We start from the raw sequence: 8,662 nt of genomic DNA, 5'->3' as shown, positions 1-8,662 counted from the left end.
ATGTGGACTATAAGAAATAGTGAAAGGGACCATAAGGGGAGGGGGGGAAACTGAGTGGGGAAAAATTAGAGACGAAGACAAATCATGAGAGACTCCAAACTCTGGGAAACAAACTGAGGGTTGCAGAAGGAGAGGTGGGTGGAGGAATGGGGTAAGTGGGTGACAGGCATTAAGAAGGGCATGTGTTGTGATAAGCACTGGGTGTTATACTATATGTTGGCAAACTGAATTTACATTAAAAAAAAAAACCTCCTTGGGCAGCCCGGGTGGATCAGCGGTTTAGCATTGCCTTCAGCCCAGGGCGTGATCCTAGAGACCCATGTCAGGCTCCCAGCATGGAGCCTGCTTCTCTCTCTGCCTGTGTCTCTGCCTCTCTCTCGTTCTGTGTGTCTCTCATGAATAAATAAATAAGTAAATAAATAAATAAATAAATTAATTAATTAATTAATAAAACCTCCTTGAGGGATGCCTGGGTGGCTCACTGTTGAGCGTCTGCCTTTGGCTCAGGGCGTGATCCCGGTCCAGGGATTGAGTTCCACATCAGGCTCCCTGCGAGGAGCTTGCTTCTTCCTTTGCCTGTGTCTCTGCCTCTCTGTCTCTCATGAATAACTGGATAAAATCATTTTTAAAAATTAAAAGCAGCTATTTAAAAAAAACACAACTCCCTGAATATTGTTATTGTTCTCTTCTTTTGTGTATTTCCCCTTAAAGTTTTTCTCTTTATAATTCTGCTACCTATTCCACTTTTATTGTTAATAATAACTTAAAATTTATCAAATTTTATCAAACATGACTAATACTCTTAAAGCTGAACAATTTCTCATTTACCTCAGATAAAAAAGACTTTAGAACATTTTAGCCCAGGTCTTGTTTTTATTTTATCTTGAAATAATTTTATATATACAGAGAAGTTGCAATATTTACATTGGCATAATACTACTAACTAAACTACAGACTTTATTTGAAATTTACATTTTTACATTTTCTAACCTGGGATCCCATATTAAATTTAGTTGTCACATTTCCTTAGTCTCCTACAATCTGTGATAGTTTCTGAGTCTTGGTGTTTTATGTCCTTGACATTTTAAAGAGAACTGATCAGTTATTTTGCAGAATGGAATCCAAATCAATATGGATTTGTCTGATGTTTTTTCCTAATTGGATTCAGCATATGCATATTTGGCAAGAAAACTGCAAAGTGATTAGCCCTTCCCAGTCCTCCCAATCTTAAAGTACATAATGTAGTGGCGATGTTGATTTTAATCACTTGGCAAAGATGGTATCCACTGGGCCTCTGCACTGGAGTTACCATTATCCTCTGGAATATTCAAAGAGATTCTTGATTCATACATTATTTATAATATTCCGGTTCTTTTTATCCCCCCTCATTCCAGTTCTTTTAATTTTTTTATTTTTTTAAAGATTTTATTTATTTATTCATGAGAGACACACAGAGAGACAGAAGCAGAGACACAGGCAGAGGGAGAAGCAGGCTCCCTGCGGGGAGCCCGATGTGGGACTGGATCCCGGGGCTCCAGAATCACACTCTGGGCGGAAGGCAGGCACTAAACCACTGAGCCACCCAGGGATCCCCCCAGTTCTTTTTAAATACCATACATGACACACTATTATTGTTTTATATAGGCCACTATTTCTTTGAATAGACATGTGACTACCATTTTACTTGTTCACTAACTATTCTATCATGAATTTCAGAAGTTCCTTTTAAAATATATCTTCCGTTTTTTTCCTCTAAAATATATCTTTCAGAAGTTCCTTTTGAGCAAGTCTCTTTGTAGTAGAAGTTCCCAGTTTTATTTACCTGTAAATATTTTTTCTTTTCCTTTTATTTTTGAATGATAACTTGGCTGGATGCCCAATTCAAGATTGATAGGGACTTTCTGTCAACATTTTGAACGAGTTATTCTGCTTCCCTCTGGCTTTCACTGAAGCTGCTAGGATGTCTGTTCTTATCTTGTCATCCTGCTGTAGGTGTTCCTTCCCTTCTCTCTGACTGCTCTCAGTTTATTTTTTGTTAAAGATTTTATTTATTCATTTGAGAGAGAGAGATAATATATAGAGAGCATTAGCAAGGAGAGAGGAAGAGGGAGGATAAGCAGACTCCCTACTGAGCCGGGAGCCAGATGTGGGATGTGGGACTCAATCCCAGGACCTGGAGATCATGACCTGAGTCGAAGACAGACGCTTAACCATTTGAGCTACCCAGGCACTGCTATTCTGTAGTTCTACAATGATATTTCTTGGGGCACCTGGGTGGCTCAGTTGGTTACGCATCTGCCTTCAGTTCAGGTTCATGATCCCAAGGTCCTGGGATGAAGCCCCATATCAGGGTCCCTGCTCAGTGGAGAGTCTGCTTCTCCCTCTGCTTCTGTTGCTTCCCCTGCTTGTGCTCTCTCTCTCTAATAAATAAAATCTTCTAAAAAATAGCATAATAACACTTTTTAAATTTATTCTGCTTGGATATGTTGTATATCATAGATCTCTTGATTCATATTTTTCATTAGTTCTGGAACATCTATAGCCAGTATTTCTCCTAAATATTGCCTTTGCTCTATTATCTCCACTTTCTCCTTCTGGAACTCTAATTAAATATATGTTACTCCATCTCATTATATTTTTTCATGTACTACTTTATATTTTCCATCTCTTCTCTCTTTACTATATTTTAGATATATCTTATTTATTTTTTAATTCCCCCACCACCACCTTTTTTTCTTTTTTGCTGTGGAACAGTTTTAATATCTGCTCTGGGTTTTAGAAGTGGCTTTACTCTCGTCTTATTAAAAGCGTCCTGTCTTGTCCTCTGTTAAGGCTCTTGGCCCTGGCATGGCTGGGGGATGGGATGGGGGGAGGAGGGAGAGAAAGAAAAGGGTAGGAAGGGTAGCCAGGGTTCCTCTATTCGTTGGCAAACTCCTGATTCCAGTAGGGGCACAAAGGCCAGAGGAGAGAAGCCCCAGGGCTCTGGTGGTGGCTCTCACATCTTCAGCCATCACGCAGGAGCCAGTGCTGGAGGCTGGCTCAAGGTAAACAAAAGGAATTCTGGGAATCCAAACAAAAGCCTGAAGCCGAGGCCTTTTTTTCTAGGAAAAGTCCTCTTTGCCGTCCACAGAGAGCCATCCTGCAGAGAGTTTTATTCCTTACAGAAAAGCAGTCTGTCCCCTCTTGCCCTCCCTGATGTTTGGCCAGCAGGAAGGTGGTCCCAGACATCTGGGCCCCAAGTGCTTGTCGGCCCTTCTCTTCCCCTCTGGTTCTTCTTCCTACTCAGATGTACTCTTGGGCAAGTCATCTCCCATTTGCCTGGAACCTTCTGGATTGCATATCCCACATGTATTTGACAGCAACCTTGGATTCAGCCATCTCATAACTGAAAAGCGTCAGCATGTAGAACTGCTCTGGAGTCAGTGTGTCACCCTCCTTGGACATCTCATAGTTAGGCAGCAGGGTCACCACAGCTCTCTCGAGGCTCCATGGAGTGGGGGAACTGCTCTAGGGGTCACAGTGAAAGTTGCTTTGTTTCCAGCTTGAGCAAAGTCCATTTCCATGTATTTTGTAAACCACTCATTCACTTCCTCCTTGATTGGTGAAAAGGAGACCGACCCTCACCCCTCAACTTCTTGCTGACTGATGCAGGCTTTGTACTCATTAGATGGGCTTGGACCCAAGGCCACCATTATCACCTTGTTTTTGCCAAAAAAACATCTGGCTGTGTGCTTCCAAGTGTTGCAGATGTCTTTCAGCTTGCTGTTGTTCATGTTGGCCATGGAGAAGATGAAAAAGTACTTGTATGCATCCACGTGCTTCCAAAACTCTTCTATCAGGCTCTATTTCAGTTCCAAGCCTTTCTTGGCAGTTTTGGTTAAGGAAACTCTCTTGTTGAGCTTGGATTTGCGTATATATTCCAGACATATTTTACAGTGTGCCAGCTATCCAGTTGTTCTAGCATCATTATTGAAAAGACTACCTTTTCTCAATGCTCCAAAGTCCCATATTTTTCAAAAGCCAAGTATCCATATGTCATAATCAATTGTCTGTTTCTGGGCTTTCTATATATTCTATTGATCTATTTGTTCTCATGCCAGTGCCATATTATCTTAGTTATTATAGCCTCATAAGAAGTCTTCATACTCAACAAACAAATCCTCCACCTGATTTTCCTTTTTTAAGGAAAATCTTGGCCCTTTGTCCAAAGACTTTTAAGAATCAGCTTGTCAAGTTCCACAAAAATAAGGTTAGGATTGAATTTATAATAAGACCGAATTTATATATCAAATTGAAAAGAATACCACTCCATTTATTTAGGTCTTCTCCAATATCTCTCATTACATTTTGTACTTGCATGAAGTATTTTTCTGTAGAAGTCTTATACAGTTATGTTAGATTTATTTCTAAGGACTTGATTTTTTTTATTGTAAATTATACCTCTTTAAACTTTCATTTTCTAACTCCTTTTTGTTCACAAAAGGAAGGAAACTTACTTTTGTATATTGATTTTATATTCAAGAGCATTATTTAATGTTCCTATTGATTCTAATAATGTATCTGTAGATGATCTTGGATTTCCTACATACATAATTATATTATCTGAGTAATGACATGTTTATTTCTTAAATAATTTTTTTACCTTTTTTTTCTTGCCTTATGCCACTACGATATCCAGTACAATACTGAATAGAAGTGATGATACAGGGCAACATTTCTTGCTTCCAATATCAAAGGAAAGCTTTCACTGTTTCACCACTAGGTATGATATTTATAGAAGATTTTTTAATGGCACTCTTTAGTAGTAAATTAAGGAAATTACCATCTATTCCTAGTTTGCTGAAAGTTCTCTCTAAAATCGTGAAAAATGTTGCAGTTTATCAAATGCTTCTGCATCTATTGAAATATGATTTTTCTCCTTTTGTCTCAATGTGGCAAATCACATTAACTTTTTTTTTTAATATTTTACTTATTTATTTGACAGAGAGAGAATGAGAGAGCACAAGCAAGGGAAGGGCAGAGAAAGAGGGAGAAGCAGAATCCCTGCTGAGCAGGAAGCCCAATGTGGGACTCAATCCCAGGACCCTGGGATCATGACCTGAGCAGAAGGCAGTTGCTTAACCAACTAAGTTCTTCAGGCTCCCTCCCCTTAATTTTTTTTAAAAAAAAAAAAAAAATTTTTTTTTTTTAAAAAGGCCCCCCCCTTTTTTTTTTTTGCCTTTTGCCCCTTTTTAAAAATTTTTTTTTTTTTTAATTTTTTTTTTTTTTTTAAAAGGGGAAAAAAAAATTTCCCCTTTTTTTAAAAATTTTTTAAATTTTAAATTAAAAAAATTTTTAAAAAAAATTTAAAACTAAATTTTAAAATTTTTTTTTTTAAAAAAAAGGGGGGGAAAAAAAAAAAAAAATTTTAAAAAAAAGGGAAAATTTTTAAAAAAAAAAAAAAATTTTTTTGGGGGAAAATTTTTTTTCCCTTTTTTTTGGGTACCCCTTTTTCCCGGGGGTTTTTTTTCCTTAAAAAAATTTTACCCAAAAAAATTTTTTTTTTTTTTCCAAAAAACCCCCCTTTTTTTTTTTGAAAAGGGAAAATTTTTTTAAAAAAATTTTTAAAAAAAACCCCGGGGTTTTTAATTTTTAAAAAAACCCCCGGTTTTTTTTCCAAAAAAATTTTTTTTTTTTTTTCCCTTTTTTTTTTAAATTTTTTAAACCCAAAAATTTTTTATTTTAAAAATTTTTATTTAAAACCCAAAAAAAAATTTAAAAATTTTTTTTAAAAAAATTTAAAAAAATTTTTTTTTTTTAAAAAAAAAATTTTTAAAAAATTTTTTAAAAAATTTTTTTTTTTAAATTTTAAACCTTTTTTTAAAAAAAATATTTTTTTTGGGGGGAAAAAAAAATTTCCCAAATTTCCCCAAAACCTTTTTAAATTTTTAAAAAAAAGGGGGAAAAGGGGGGGTTTTTGGGGAAAACTTTAAAAGCCCTTTTTTTTAAAAAAAATTTTTTTAAAGGGGGTTTTTTAAAAAAAATTTTTTTTTTCCCCTTTTTAAAAATTTTTTTAAAAAAAAACCCTTTTTTAAAAATTTAAAAGGGTTTTAAAAATTTTAAATTTTAAAAGGGGTTTTTTTTTTTTTTAAAAAAAAAATTTTTTTGGTCCTAACTCCTTTACCTTTTTTATGTGTATGGTTTTATAAGCAATTATAAAAAGATTCTACACTCAATTTTAATTTCTTCTATTTTCACTTAACATAAGCATTTCCCCATAATATAACGCAATCTGCCCAATAATTGCTATAGCCTATACAATGATACATGTACTAATCATATGTTGTTAAGCATTTAGGGATGTTGTAATTTTTCAACATCATACATAATGCTGTGATGAACTTCTTCATAAATACAGCCTTTTTCACATTTTACTGTTTTCTTAGAACATTTTCCCTAAAGACTTGCTAGATCAACAGGAATAAATGTTCTTATAGTTTAGCTTTTCATTCTACTTGAACCATAAGAATTAATATTATGGAAATAGTTTTAAAAAATCAAACATTGCTGATTTATATTAAGATCTTAGTAAAATAATGAAAAGGATCCTAGGGCTATTATCTGGCTATGTTTAATTTGACAATTACAGTCAATTAAAGTCCTTTTATAGAGACTGGACTATTTTATAGAGGCTGGACTATTACCTACAGCGAGATTTCCCAAAGTCTGTCCTTAAAAACCTAGTCCCAGGAACTGCTTCTTAAAAAAAAGGCGGAGGGGGTCGTTCCTGTGATCAAATAGCTTTAAGAAGCACTGCTTTCTTCTCTTAGAGAATCACAATGAATGTTAGTATTAAAAGCTCTGAAGATTCCTGCACTAAAGAAATTGGTTTGTCTCTATTTAACCCACATTTCCCAAACATATCCTTTTAAACTTAACATCTGCTATATAATACATTTCCAGAAAGGCTACTCCAGGGAACACTTACTTAAGTAGCTGGAATTGAAAATGATACATGTGTTTTTAAAGTTGTTATTGCACTAAAAGACACTTTTTGGTTCTGCATTATAATCAACTAATTCTTTGTCTGTTTTATAATCCTCTCACTTTCTCCTCCTGTATCTTACTGTGCAAGTCTACAGGGTTGTGCCCTTAACCTCCTCTTTTCTATTAACTTCGTACCATACTATTCCTATGACCTTCAAGTTTGCATAACTGGAGCTGATCTCTCATCACTGCTTTAGTCCCATAGTTCACAGTTTCTCTGGAAATTCTGTTCTTCTACTGTCTCAAACTTAACATGACTTGAAAAATCAAACGCATCTTTCCAACATTAACTCCCTTTGTAACTTTTCCATTTGTTTGTGATGCCACTTTCTTCAGACCTACCAATCTAGGAATCATGAAATCATCTTTCTTCCTTTTGCATCACTAGTTACACTGAAACTTACACCAAAATTGTCTCATTTTTCCTTTGAAAAAGCTCTTAGATCAACTCCTTCATTTTCCAGTGTCACTATCTCCAACCTGGTCCATGGTCATCACTCACTTCATGCCTAGACTGCTCCAGGAGCCTTTTGACTATTCTCTTTGATTTAGTCTCCTTTCATTTATCAGGACTTGTCAAAGCCATCAGAGTTCATTACAGAAGACTGTTTTTAGGAATCCAGTGGTTGCCAAAGGCACCAGTCCACATCATCACAACCTCACTTCAAAGGTCACCAGGTGGGGGTGCCTGACTGGCTCAGTGGTAGAGCATGTGATTCTTGATCTTGGGTTGTGAGTTCAAGTCCTCTATGTTGGGTGTAACACTTACTTAAGAAGAAGGTGGGGTGGGGGGGAATGCCTGCGTGGCTCAGCGGTTAAGGGCCTGCCTTCAGCCCAGGGCGTGATCCTGGAGTTCCAGGATCGAGTCCCACATTGGGCTCCCCGCATGGAGCCTGCTTCTCTCTCTGCCTGTGTCTCTGCCTCTCTGTGTGTATGTCTCTCGTGAATAAATAAATAAAATCTTTTTTTAAAAAAAGGAGGCAACTGTGTAAAATAAAACTGGATATCCAAGGATACCTGAGTGGCTCAGTGGTTGGGTGTCTGACTTCAGCTCAGGGTGTGATCCTGGAGTCCTGGGATCGAGTCCTGCATCGGGTTCCCTGCATGGAGCCTGCTTCTCCTCCCTCTGCCCATGTCTCTGCATCTCTCTGTGTCTCTTGTGAATAAATAAGCAAAATCTTTGAAAAAAACCTGGATATCCTTAGAAAAAAAAAAAACCAGATGGAAAAATGATTTACAAAAACTCTTCTTAAAAAATATATGATTGGAAAGATCCCTTTGATAGCCCACTTGGGGTGGAGGATTAACTTATAACAGCAGATGGTCACTAAACAGTCATCTGAAGAAGATGAGTTCAGGTTAACCATGGCTTTTATTTTACTAAGTTAAGGGTGCCCAACAGGAGTTTTCCTTCTGTAATAGCTCTATTATCACATGGTTCTTAGGTATGTCCTCTAATAAATGCTGAGTAAATACTTAAAGAATATTGGTTTTATTATGTTTTAAATTAAATTTAAATTAAATTTAAATTTAATAATTTAAAATTATTATTATTTTAAATTTAAACCTACCCCCCTGTCTTGACCTGACTCCTATATGCTAGGGCCTCAAGGGCTGCCATGGCCCAGTTCCGTAT

At 36.1% G+C, this 8,662-nt stretch overlaps 1 pseudogene; it reads right to left on the bottom strand.

The window, feature by feature from the left end:
• Positions 1 to 3,278: 3,278 nt before the first annotated feature.
• LOC121475024 lies at positions 3,279 to 7,515 on the bottom strand (annotated as a pseudogene).
• Between the last annotated feature and the right edge of the window lie 1,147 nt (positions 7,516 to 8,662).

Source organism: Vulpes lagopus, chromosome 13 (assembly GCF_018345385.1).
Source record: "Vulpes lagopus strain Blue_001 chromosome 13, ASM1834538v1, whole genome shotgun sequence".
Taxonomy (NCBI): domain Eukaryota; kingdom Metazoa; phylum Chordata; class Mammalia; order Carnivora; family Canidae; genus Vulpes; species Vulpes lagopus.
Note: the sequence above shows the minus strand (reverse complement) of the source record. Positions and strands in the feature narration are given on the sequence as shown.